This window comes from Cavia porcellus, unplaced genomic scaffold (assembly GCF_034190915.1).
Source record: "Cavia porcellus strain 051 isolate PalLab524CR breed Dunkin Hartley unplaced genomic scaffold, mCavPor4.1 scaffold_11, whole genome shotgun sequence".
NCBI classification, from domain to species: Eukaryota; Metazoa; Chordata; class Mammalia; order Rodentia; family Caviidae; genus Cavia; species Cavia porcellus.
In genome coordinates, this window is record NW_026947494.1 from 44547340 (window position 1) to 44561284 (window position 13945).

At 32.4% G+C, this 13945-nt stretch overlaps 1 protein-coding gene across 11 annotated transcripts in view; it reads left to right on the plus strand.

Moving 5' to 3' along the window:
* The window catches only part of Il31ra (interleukin 31 receptor A), a 116250-nt gene that overhangs the window by 46357 nt on the left and 55948 nt on the right, over positions 1-13945 (plus strand). The window lies entirely within an intron of this gene.

Here is a 13945-nt window from a genome sequence, read left to right on the forward strand (position 1 = left end):
AATATGGTTATCAATCCTATACACTTAAACATACATGCAGTTATCCATAACTTCAATTACATTGAAATTGAACAAACCCAATCAGGCTAATATCACTCTGAACAAAGAATAATACTATTGCTGGGTGTCACATTATGACACTCCAGAATCAGCACTGGGAACTTTAATCTTTCTTTTTCTTCAAAGTATTTGTTCATTTCATCACGTGTCATAAGATCAGTTCTCATAAACTGTTTGTAGGTTCTATACATGCATGAGTCTTAACATGTATTTCTATCCTTTCTATTTCTATATTAGAGGGAGACATGAAACAAATCAAGACAAAACAAAACATATTCCTATAAACACATGAAATGAAAAAAGACATATAAGACCATTGTACAAGGAATTCTGCCATACTTCCTGTGTTGTCTTGTTATCTTCAATAGAATTGGCTATATCATCAGACATAGTATATAATTGAATATATCAGTACTTAACAGTATTAATAAAAACACAACTTTGTATATAGTATAAAACTTCAAAACAGGCAGTTTGTAAAAGGACAGTATGTAAACATCAACTAGTGATTTCTTAATGTTTATTTTTTCTCTGAACGTATGTATTATTTCTACCCATTTTCTGATTTGTTTAGTCTTTCTTTAAATAAAATTTTAAAAAAAATCTGCATGGAGTTCTTGAGCTCCTGGAAATGAAATATTCTGGAGGACACTCATGAAAACATTAGCAAATGTTTGTTTCCTTCTCCTGTCTCCTGACTGCCATTATGAAGCTGTTACCTTCCTTATTGGGAATAAGAAATACTTTGAAGAGATCCTGGAGAATGGAAAGATAATTACTAGGTGGTCAGATTTGCCTGGAGCGACTTTTGCTATGAGAGGAGTCCAAGCAGACACAGCTAAGTGAAAGAATGTACTATTCTCCAGCTTTATCTGACAAGTTCACTGAGTGTGATCATGGCTAAGAGGTCCAGAGATAGGATAAATATGTTTGGTAAGGAAACTAGTTTTCTTTAATATTACAAGTGAATTGTCTGCATATTGTTTTTTTCCCAAAAAAGTCATATATAGGCCTTATAACCCTCAATCTCATCTATACATTCCATTTTAAATGATTGTATGGTTGTCTCCAGAGGAATTAATGTTTGAGTTATGAAAATTTTCTGTCTAGTACGTGGAGCTTTTTAAAAAGTATTGAAAGAAAAAAATTAGAGCAACTTCCAATGCTAATAGTGATATTTTACTGGACTTAAATTTTCCTTAAAAACAGACTGTTCATATGTAAAATTTGATGGAAAGCACATTTAGGTCAGAAGAACTTGTGACAGGAGTTCACTTATCTATCCTTGCTTCCTGGTAGGAACTGGTCTTCATCTTCCTTCTTCCCTAAGAAAAGCAAATGCTAAAAGTATATTGAGCTGATGGTTTTGTTATGTTTAGTTTTTTTTTTTTTTTTTTGTACCAGGCATCAAACTCACTACTTTGCGCGTGCCAGGCAGGCACTTACACCACTGAGCTAAATCCCTGGCCCTGTTATGTTTAATTTTTAAAACTAATAGTAACTGATTTTAAACAAAATCATTTCATATTCTTTATAGAAAGAAATGATATGTTATTTCTGGAAAGCTGGTAGCCCAGAGATGCTCATCTACATACACACATTGTCTTTAAACCCAACCGCAGACATAAACCTAAGTGTTTATGCTTTTACTTAGTTTTCTATTCATAGCTATACATTTATATGAAAATACAGCCCTACTATCATTGTTTTATGGTCTGCTTTAAATACTATAAACATTTTCTTCTATTAAATATTTTGCATTTTACATAGCTGCAGATTATTTTTCATGGATGTACCATAAAATAATTTGCACTAGGGAGTGGAAATAATCCCAGCTCTCAGGAGGTTGACACTCCTAAGGATCATCAGGAGTTTGAGGCTAAGTTACAGAATGAGACCCTGTCCCAAAAAAAACCCCAAAAAATCCTGTTGTGTACCAATTATTTATTATGCAATATCAATAGTGATTTGACCAATATCTTTAAAAAATCACATCTGCCAAGCATGGTGGTGCATGCCTGTAATCCCAGCACTCTTGAGAAGCTGAAGCAGAAGGATCTCTAGGTAGAGCCTAGATTTGGCAATGTAGTGACTTAGTGAGAGCCTGTCTCAAAATTTAAATGGGTGGAATAGGTTTAGGAAAGTAACTCAGTGCAGAGGCTCTGGGTTCAATTCTTGGTACCATCAAAAAAAAAAAAAACAAAACCCCAAAAACGTATCACATATTTTGTTCCCAGAGATGTTTTTTAAAAAGTGAAATTGCTAGAGGAAATTTATGTAAGTTTTTAAGAATCTTACTATATATCACTTATTTCAAAGATTGGGTCTACTTACAATCCTTTGGCAATATGTCAAACACTCAGAATTTAAAATTACTATTTAAGATATATGCAAATTTTGTTACAGAAAAAGCTTAGTGAAGGATGTTTTTCCATGTTTATTTTCCATTTCTGTTTGGCCTTTGGAGAGTTAATTTATCCATATGTTTGGGTCCCTTTTACAGTTTTAGGGAGCTTGTCCTTTTTCTTGGTTTGAATTCTTTGTAGATTATTAATGTCTGTTCTTTAACATAAAAATTTTAACATCTTATTTGCCTTTTTTTTACAGTTCATGATATGTCAGCATAGTAGTTTTTTTACGATTCTACCTTTATGTATGTGCTTGAACATACTTGTATTAACCCAAGTATGAATAAATATACTAGTTTTTGTTTTGGTTTGGTTTTTTAATTTTTTACAATTGTCTTTGATTCAATAGGAATTTTGTTTTGTTTATATATTTTAACTCCTATATCTATATAACAGAATCTATGTGAAGTTTTCAATTGTTTCAGTAATATAAGCCATTGTTTTCCTTTATAGTGCTGCATTTATAGAATATTAAATTTTATATGTCTTTTAAAAAGTAGAAATGCTTTTTAAAATTTATTTTCAATTTGTTCATTATTATTATATACAAATAAAACTTATTTTCATATATTGATATTATAATTATAACTTTATTGGTTCTATAGTTTTTGGTTTATTCCTTAGAATTTTCTGTATACAAGACTGTGTCATCTGCAAATAGTTTTATTTCTCATTTTCAATCTGAATGCCTTTTATTTTTCTTTCTTGCCTAGTTATCATGTCTAGAACATATAGTGCGATATCAAATAGGTACCTTTTTTCTTGTTTGTAATCTAATGGCAAAAAGCACCTAGTATTTCACTATTAAATATGATATTGGTATGGATTTTTGTTGAAACCATTTATAATCTGAGAAAATATTATTCTGTATATAGTTTATTGAACTTTATTTTAACTACAAAGAAGTGTCAAATGCCTTTTCTGTGTCTATTAGAATTGTCATATAGTTTTTTCCTTTATTATATCAAAATGGTATGTTACATTGAATGATTTTCGTGAACATTTATATTCTTGGAATAAGTCTCAATTGTAGTGTATAGTTCTTTTGATATGTAGCTGAATTTTGGATTGCTTTTTTCTATTAAGGAGTTTTGCTCCTTACTCATAATGGATCTTGGTCTGTTGTTTTCTGTAGTAACTTTGTTTTTGGTATTGGAGTAATGCTGGCCACATAGTGTAAGCTGTAAAGGTCTTATCTTCTATTTGAAAGAATTGGTGAAGGATTGGTGTAGTTTTAAACTTGTAATAGAGCTCACCAATGAAGCTATCTAAGTCTGAGTTTTTCTTTCTGAGATTTTTCTTTTTTTTTTTTTTTCGAGTTTCTTTTTAAAACATTTCTTTATAGAACTAACTTTGTAAGGTGTACCAGACACTTACATTAGCATTACCTTATAATGAACCTGGAAGGGGATAAGATTATTTTTTCTTTAAAATATTTTGTCATATATATTTTAAATATCTTTAATATTTTATGAGTATATATTTAGTAATTAAAAATCTTTAAAAATAAATTTAGGTGTATCAAAAACTGAAAATAAAACAACCTAATACCTCTTTGAAACAGATGTGTCTATTAAATATTCTGTAACTGTTACTGCTTCAAACTTAGAGTGAGGAAGAATTTTGATCTACAGTAAAACACTATAATTATAATATCTGAAGAAACTTTTTTTATAATTTATTTTTAGAGCTAGTAAAATAGTTTAAAGCACTAACATCTTCTGGACTCCTTTTAGGAAAGAAGAACATTTGGTAAATATTTTTAAAGTAAAATGTTTTCTTATTATTTGAATTCTGCTGTGTGGGATTATAACAATGCTCATGAATATTTGAAAATGGTTTGGTTTCTAATTGAAACATGTCCCTTTCCCAGTCTTTTGGGTTTATCCTGGTAATTTGCTTAAACTTTTTTCTAATGATTAATTCTGGGGAATACTTCAGCCTAGCCTTTGTCTTAAGATAGTTAGTGGTATCTGACTAACTAAATAAAATTGTGGTATTTGTTGTGTATCAGTTGTTTATTTATTCAATTTTGCATGATAATCATACCTACCTCTGTTTGTTTTGTTACTATTTGCATGTGATATCTTTTTCTATCCTTTAACTTTCAATTTACTTGTGTGTTTAGATCTAAAATTGAACCATTTAAAATAACCCATCTGTCAATCTGTGCCTGTTGGTGGGAGAGTTTAATCTCTTTATATTAAAAGTAATTATTAAGCAGGGGACTTTTACTGTTTTATTGTTTCCTGTGTTTTACAGCCACTCAGTCCATTTCCTCCATTATTGACTTCTTTTGTGTTTGATTTTTTGTGTGTATGTGCAATTTGGCATGCTTTTATTTCCTTTTTGCTTCCTTTTTTATACATTCTATACCTTATAATTACTGAGGATTCCATACAACAGCTAAAGTTATAACTAATTCGAATCACTATCAAATTAACTTCAGTTGCATGCATACCTTTACTCATCCAACTGCTCCCCCCCAAGTTAATGACATTGATAACACAAATTGTGTGTATAAATTGTATGCCCACTAGCATAAATCTATAATTATTTTTATTCATCAGTCTTTTAAATCCTGCGTAAAATAAAACAGAGGTTATCAGTAAAAATTATAATAATAGTAGGTTCCATATTTGTCAACGTATTTATCTGTACCAGAGATATTTATGTCTTGATCCAGATCAAATTTCTGTCTGGCATCTTCTTATTTCAACCTGAAGGACCGTTTAGCACTTTTTTTGTTTTTGTTTTTTGCTGCTAAGGGCTCAAACTCATGACCTTGAGATTGCCAAGCAAGCACTTACACCACTGAGCTTAATCCCTCACCTCACCTTTAACATTTCTTGTAGAACAGATCTACTGGTGGTAAGCTCCTTCAGCTTTTGTTTATCTGGGGATGTCTTAATTTTCCTCTCATTTTTGAAGAACAATTTTAAAAGATTCTGAATTATCAATTAATTTTTTGCCCAGCAATTTAAACATCTCTTGTCACTATCTTCTGGACTCTTAAGATTTCTGAAAAATTGGTTGATAGTCTTATGGAAGAACCCTTGTATAAAATTGCTCCACTGTTGCTGCTTTCGTGATACTTTGTCCATGATTTAGTTGCTGTGGATCTTTTTGGATTTATCCTATTTGGAGTTCATGAGGATTCTTAGATTTTTTTTTTTTTTTTGATTCTTAGATTTGTGGATTGGTATATGTGGTTAAATTGGGGAAGTTTTGGACCATTGTGTCTTTGGATGGTATCTTTCTTTTCCTTCAGAGAGTGTAATAAATTGTTCTGCTTGATCATATCTCACCAGTGCCTTCAGCTCGGTTTACTTTTCTTCATTATTATTCTACTCTTTAGATTAAGTAATGTCATCTGTCCCTCTGCCAAGTTTGCTGATAAAAAAGAAGTTTTGATCAGATTTATGTTGAACCCTTCTAGTGAACTTTAAAAATGTGAGTTGTTACAGTTTTCAGCTTCAGAATTTCTGTTTCCTTTTTATAATCCTTACCTCTTTGCTGATATCCTCATTTTATTCATATATAACTTATTTCTTCTAGTTCTTTGTCCATGAATTCCTTTAGTTCTTTGAGCATATTTAATTAGTTCTTCTTTTTCCCCCATTTCCCTCTCCTCTTTAACTCCTCTCTCTATATCTATAAAACTTTATTTACATGTTATCCTTTTTCATTTTTCTTGTCCCTTCTGCCCTATTCCTAATTCCCCTTTCCCTTTAAACAATTACTTTTTATTTCACAAAATTTATCATACATTTTGGTTCTTATTTATACATTAAATTTCTCACACCAGAGAGATACATATTTACACATATGTGTCAGAATTATTTCACTGGAAAGTATGGACTCAAGGTCCATCCATTTAGCTATAAATGTCTCTTCTTTATGGCTGAATAGTACTCCATTGTAGGAAAAAACCCACATTTTTTTATCCGTTCATCAGTTAATGGGCATTTGGTTTGTTTACAAGATTTAGCTATTAAAAACTGTGAACTATAAATATATCCTATAAATTAAATTAAATATCCTATAAAATAAATAAAAAAACTGTGAACTATAAATATATAGATATATCACTGTGGTATGATGCTTTTAATTATTTTAGGAAGACACAAAGAAGAGGAATAGCTGGGTTATATGGAACCTCTAGTCCTAGTTTTTTGAGGAATCTCAAAATTTCTACAATGGCACCAGTCTACACTCTTACCAACAGTGGAGAAATGTTCTTTGTATCCCAAAGCCCAATCAGCATTTGTTGTTGGTTTACTTCTTGAAGATAGCCATTCTTTCTTGAGTGAGATGGAATCTCAGCATTGTTTTAATTTGCATATTTCAAATGAGCAATGATGTTGAACATTTTTTCATATATTTATTTGTTATTTGTACTTCTTCTGAGAAGTGTATTTCCATGCCAGATACCCATTTTTGAATAGGGTCTTTAAATTTGTGGAGTCTGATTTTTTTTTCAGTTTTTTATATGTTCTAGATAGAAGTCCTTTGTCTGAAGGACAACTGACTAAGGCTTTTTTCGCACTTTGTAGGTTGTCTTTTTATTCTGTTGGTGATTTTTTTTTTTAATGTGCAGAAAGTTTTTTAGTAAAGTGAGATCCCACTGTTGATTCTTTGTAATATTTCCCATGTAGTCACAGTTTGGTTTGTGAAATCTTTGCCTAAACCTATGTGTTCTAGAGTTCTGCCTATTTTGTCTTCCAGAAGATTTAGTGTTTTATTTTAACATTTTGAGCATTGATTCATTTTGATTTTTGTTTAGTTCATGGTAATATATGTAGGTTTAGTTTGAATTTTTGACATACAGAAATCAGTTTTTTAAGCAATGTTTATTAAAGAGGCTTTCTTTCTTCCAGTAAACGTGATGAGTGAGTGTATTTGAAGTTGTTTCTGCCTCTTCTAAGCTGTTCCATTGATCCTCAGGTTGTGTTTTGCTAATATCATAGTACTTTTTTTTTGGTACTGGGAATCAAACTCATGACCTAGTGTTTGCCAGACAGACACTTTGCTACTGAGCTAAATTCCTGGCCCTATTGTGCTGTTTTTATCACAGAAACTCTGTAGTCTAATTTCAAGTAAGGGATTGTGGTGATCTCTGCTTTTACCTTTGTTACGTATAATTGTTTTTGTTTTTCTAGATCTGTTCTAGTTTCAAATGAATTTTAGGAATGTTTTCTCTAGTTCTATGAGGTATGCTAATGGCATTTTGATTGGGATTGCAATAAATCTGTAGAACAACTTTGAGAGTATGGCCATTTTTACTATATTGGTTCTTCCTACTTACAAGCAAGTGATATCTTTCCATTTTTTTATATTCTCTTTGATCTCATTTTTAGAGTACTGTAGTTTTCAGGATAGAAACCTTTTACTTCCTTTGTTAGATTGATTTGTAAGTACTTCATTTTTCTCTATGCTATCGTGAAAGTTGTGCTTTCCATTATTTTTCTTTCAGAAAGTTTGATACTTATGTAGAGGAATGCTACTGATTTTTGAGTACTGACTTTGTATTCAGCTATATGACTGAATCTGGTTATCAAATGTACAAGTCTTTCAGTGAAATTTTTTGGGGTCTTGCAGAGTAGAATGTCACCTGTGAATAATGATAATTTAAATTCTTACTTTGCTATCTTTATTCCTTTTATTTCTTTCTCTTGTCTAATTGTTCTAGCTTATGTATTCAGGAGTATATTGAATAAGAGTGGTAATAGTGGACATCCTTGTCTTGTTCCTGATTTTAGTGTGAAAGTTTTCAGTTTTCATCCATTTAGTATGTTGGTTTGTTATATAGTTTTATCAGATTGAGATAAAGATCACCTATTCCAGTTTTCTGTAGGGTTTTTAAAAATCATGACTAGATGTTGCTTTTTCTGCATCTGTTGAAATGATCATATGGTTTTTGTCCTTGGCTCTGTTAATATTACATTTACAAGTTCGCATAAATTGAATCATTCCTGCCCCCCTGGTCATGTTGTATAATTTTGTTGATGATTTGCTTCAGTTTAGTATCTTTTTAAAGGGTTTTTGCTTCAGTGTTCATTAGGAAGACTTGCCTGAAGTTCTCTATTTCATTTGGGTCCTTCTTGCTTTGGTATAAAGGTAATACTTGCCTCCAGGTATGACTATGGGAGAACTGTTACCTCTTCAGTTTCATTAAAGTAATGGCATTAGATCTTAAATGTCTTGTAGAATTCAACAGTGAATTCATCAGGGCTGGGAGTTTTTTTCATTGATTTTTAATTATATTTTCAATTCCACTGACTGATACTGGTTTATTTAGAATTTTTATATTTTCATGATTCAAATTTGGCAACACATATGCATTTAGAAATCTGTCCACTTCTTTTGTGTTTCTGCCTTTTTAAAGTTTCTCAAAATAGGTACTGATGATCTGGATTTCCACAAAGTCTTGTGATTTCACCATTTTCATTTCTAGTTGTATGAACTTGAGTCTTTTCTTTCCTTTTTTGTTAAGGTTGGCTAAAGGTTTGTCAGTTATATTTAATATTTCAGAAAAACAATTCTTTTGTTCATTTATTTTTTGCTATAAACAATAGAAAAACATCTTAGTCTCAACTGCATTAATTTCTGCTGACCTTTATAATTTCCTTCCTTGTATGAGTTTCTCAAAATAGGTACTGATGATCTGGATTTCCACAAAGTCTTGTGATTTCACCATTTTCATTTCTAGTTGTATGAACTTGAGTCTTTTCTTTCCTTTTTTGTTAAGGTTGGCTAAAGGTTTGTCAGTTATATTTAATATTTCAGAAAAACAATTCTTTTGTTCATTTATTTTTTGCTATAAACAATAGAAAAACATCTTAGTCTCAACTGCATTAATTTCTGCTGACCTTTATAATTTCCTTCCTTGTATGAGTTTTGACCTTATTTTCTAAAAGGTTGAGGTTCAACATTAGGCTGTTTGAGTTCATTCTGTTTTCTCAAAGTGAGAGTTCACTGGTATTAATTTTCCATCTTGGACTGCTTTCCTTGCATCCCATAAGTTCTGATATGTTATATTGAAATGTTCTTTAAATTGTTGACACTGTTTAATTTCTTCCATGATCTATTGGTTGTTCAGTAGGAAATTATTTAATTTTCATGTGTTTATGGACTTTTTGTGGTTTCTTTTGTCATTGATTGCTAATTTCGTAGCACTATGGTCTGATAATATGCACAGGATAATTTCAGTTCTTTTTCATTTACTTAAGCATGTTGTGTGGGCTAGAATGTGGACTGTTTTGGAGACTGTCCCATATGCAGCTGAGAAAGATGTGTAGTCTGATGTTATGGGACAGAACACTCTGTAGACATCTATGAAGTCCATTTGTTTGTAGGTTTAGTTTAATTCTGATATTTATTTGTTGATTTTTTTGTCTAAATTGACCTATCTAATTGTGAGAAAACAATATTAAGATCCCCCTTTATAATTGTGGTAGTGTTTATTTGATTTTTCATGTCCATTAATATTTGTTTTACAAGTGATTGCCTTTGTATTTGATGCATATATACTTAAGACTATTATCTCTTTTTCTTGGAGTTTTCCCTTAGCAAGTATGTAGTGTCCTTCTTTATCTCTTTTGATCAGTCTTGACTTGACATTCACATTGTCCATGAATAGAATAGCAGTCCCTGATTTTTTCCAGGTTCCTATTACATGAAGTATTGTTCCAGTATTGACTTTTCAGTCTGTGAATTTCTTTTTTAGTTAAATGTGTTTCTTGAATGTAGCATATTGTAGGGCGTTGTTTCTTTATCCATTTTACCAGTCTCTTCCTTTTGATTGGTGAATTGAAACTATTTACATTGATGGTTTGAACTGATATGTAGTGACTTGTGTTTGTCATATAATTTTCCTGTTGATGATTCCCTTTCTTTCCCCTTTGTTTAGTTGCTTGCCTGCCCTGCCTGGTGGCTGCTTTATGTTGATATTCCTTGGACTTGTGGGGTTTTTTTCACTTTCTAAAATATCTTTTAGAACTCTTTGTGGAGGTGAGTTGGTTGTCATGAATTTCTTTAGTTTTTTTTCATGGAAATATTGTATTTACCCATTAATTCTGATAGATAATTTTATAGGGTACATCAATTTGGCTTGGAAGTATTTTTCTTTTACAGCTTGAAGTACTTCACTCCAAGCTCTTCTTGATTCAAGTTTTGTGTTAAGAAGTCTGCTTTTACTATTCTGTTTTTGTGCTGAATTTCCGGAATCTTGATTATTACATGCCTTGCTATAACTTTCTTTTGGTCGTGACTAATTGGAATTCTGTATGTCAAATTCTTTTTCCATGCTTGGGAAGTTTTCAGCTATTCAGCTGAACTTGTGTTTATGGCATTTGTGCCACTCCTGCATCTTCAATGACTCCAATCAGTCTTATGTTCTTCTTTGCATTGTCTTGCAGTTGTTGGACTGTTTTTTCATAGTCCTTGCTATTTTCAAGAAATCTTTCTTTTCATTATCACTAACCCTGGTACTGTCTTCCAAGTATTCTATCATCACATTCCTTCATGTGGTTTTACAAAATTTTGGTGGAATTTATAATTTCCTGGATATCTATATGAACATGTTTTGTGGATTCCATTTCTTTTGTATGTTGAGCATTCATTTTTTTCTGTGCTTCTCTATTTTTTTCCAATGTCTACTATAGATTTGCTAAGCAAGTCTTTCATTATGGTCATCATCTCTTTTTTTAACCTCTGAGATTATTTCTGATTTGATACCCTCAGTAGCCTCACGTATATGCTTTTAAAATTTTTTCTACTGTCATTCCAGTGAATTCGAGTGGATGGGTTCTATTTTCTTTTATATCATTGTCCCCTGCTTTTGTCTATGGTGGGCTGGAAGTGTCAGATTGCACTTTCTTCTATGTCTCATCATTTTTTATATTTTTCTTATGTTAGCTATCTTTATCACTGATATTAAAGCTTCCCTAGGAGATGCCTATTTCTCCTACATGTCTTCTAGGCATAACTGGCTGTTAATCTTTGTGTCAGCCCCAGGATCCTATTTTCCCACTTTATTAGAGATGATGCATTGCTGTCTCTTTGGCATAGCACCCACTCCTTTGGTTCCAGGCTGTGGGGATGGTTGTGACCCCAGATTATCACAGTATTATTTTACAGTGATAAACAACTGATTGCAACAAATATGGCATCTTCACTAAAGTAGTACCATTAGTAATAACAATATCATCAAGCATAGTCTAGAAACTAATAATCTGTGGTGATTTGGTATCTACAGTTATATAACAGCCTCCAACAGCAAGCTCTGTAGTTATAAAGCAACCTCTAGACATAGACCAGGAAATTGTATGTAGTGGGTTTTCTCTTGGTCGGATGATTTTATCCTGTGGGAAAGGAGAGTGTCAGAGGGATACAGGACAAAAACAGAGCAATAGCTGTAGAGAAATATAGTAGAAGCAAAGCTGAAGGACTAAGGTTGATTATTCAAATTTTTTGAAGCTAGGGAAGAGGACAGGAGAGAAAGAATAAAGGAGAAAGATTTTTAAAATAAAAACAGAAAAATTTTCTCTGGTGCCCCCAGTTTGGTGTCAGTTCTCCAGTCAAACCTGGAATCTGTATTGAGTAATTCCACCAAGTCTGAAGAAGGATTACTGCTGAGAATGTGGCTGATCTTGGCCATACTGCTAACTTACATGAGTTGATCGTAAGGCCAGGGAAATGCCCTTGTCTGTAACTAACCAGGGCTGTTTTCCTGGTCACCAGGCAGGCGGTGGTACCCTTGTGGAGCCCAGGCTGCTTGCCTTGAACGTATTTAAGACAGTTCTTTTAAACTATTTAATAAGTTGATATCTGGACTTCCACAAAAATGATGATTTATTTTGTTTCTTTGAGTGGGCTATATTTTTCTGTTTCGTGGTTTTTTATTTTATTTTCTTTTTGTTATTGTTGAAAACTGGGCATTGAAAGAATAGCCACATCTTCTAGTCTTTCCAGACTGGCTCTGTGCTCAGACTATCTTTCATAGATTAGCTGGACTTCTCTGAGCCTAGCAATCCATCTGAAATAAAAGATCTCAAGTCTTTTCTGAGTGTGCATCTTGCCCAAGTTATATACATACACAGCTGCTTTTGAATGTTTTAATTTCTCAGAGAATCTCATTCAGTTTTCTATAGTATGTAAGGTGCCTGCTTTCATAATCTCGGGCTTCTGTGGATTTATGGTCTACCTGAAAGTCTCATGAGCTCTCCTTGTCACTTTTCCTATGTGACATTCAAATTAGGCAAAACAATCTCATTAACTTGCCATTGGATAGGTTAGACAATAAATGAGGTTTGTTAATGTCTCTTGGTATACCTGAGATCTTGATGAGTCCTTCTAAGAACCATTTTCATCAGGGAAAAGTTATTAACTTCTATGTTATGTGGAGACTTAAGAGGAATTTGTATTTACTCTGACAGGAGGCAGTCTAGTGTATTAAAGCAAGGATAGGGACTTTTCACCTTGTGCTCAGAACAAATGAAAATTAGTATGGCTTATTGTTATAAATATAATTAACTTCTCTAAGTCTCTCCTGTGAAATGGATGCCATAAATGTTAGGAGTTAGGAGTCAGCAAAATGATTTTCCTAAAAAATAACTTATCAAATGCCCTGTGATATACATAATCTTATGTAAATACTTAATATGTCTAAAGTTTATCTGTAGAGTAGCCATATGGACTTATAACCCTCTTTGTTGAGGCATAATGAATGCACATTATTTTCAGAGTAGCCACCAAGAGCTTTTGAATATTTTTACTTGATATTTTTAATTCTGTGGCCTAAGTAGGGATTTTTTGCTCTCCAGTTACAAAGATTAAAATGATATTATTCTATTCTAGCTAGCAAGAAAGTGGCAAGTCAGGTATTCACACACTGTTAATTGACATTTTTGTAGCCTTTTCAGAAAGCAAAATGGCCCTGTGTGCCAGTAACCCTAAAAATGTTTATGTCCTTTTACCCAGGTGGGCTGTTGTAAGAAATCTAAGGAACCCATCAGTGATTCAGGAAAAGATTCAACTATTATCTATTTATTCATTCATTTAAAACATATTTAATTCTTGCTATGTGTATGGTGTTAATTGTAGGCTGATTAAGACTAGCTTCTCTCTTTTAAGTGAAATACTGAAGATACTGTGAATGTGCAATAGTAAAAAAAGTGGTCAAATAAGTCTTACTCATCCATAAAGTGAAATATTATGAATGTTCTAAGTAACTCAGCAGTTTGGACATCCTGAGATGTAGAGAACATGCCTTTACTGCTCTAGGATATTCCTGTATCAACTTGAGAAGTTTAGAAGTGTGACTCAGCAGGACCCTCACTTTGTAAACATCCTGAGCCTGTGCAAGAGGACAGAACAGGCATGGTATGAGTGCTCCACCCACCCAGGGATGTTGTGAGTGCTAAACCCATCCAGGGATGGTGTCAGGGCTAAACTTACCCAGGGGTGGGGAGCCT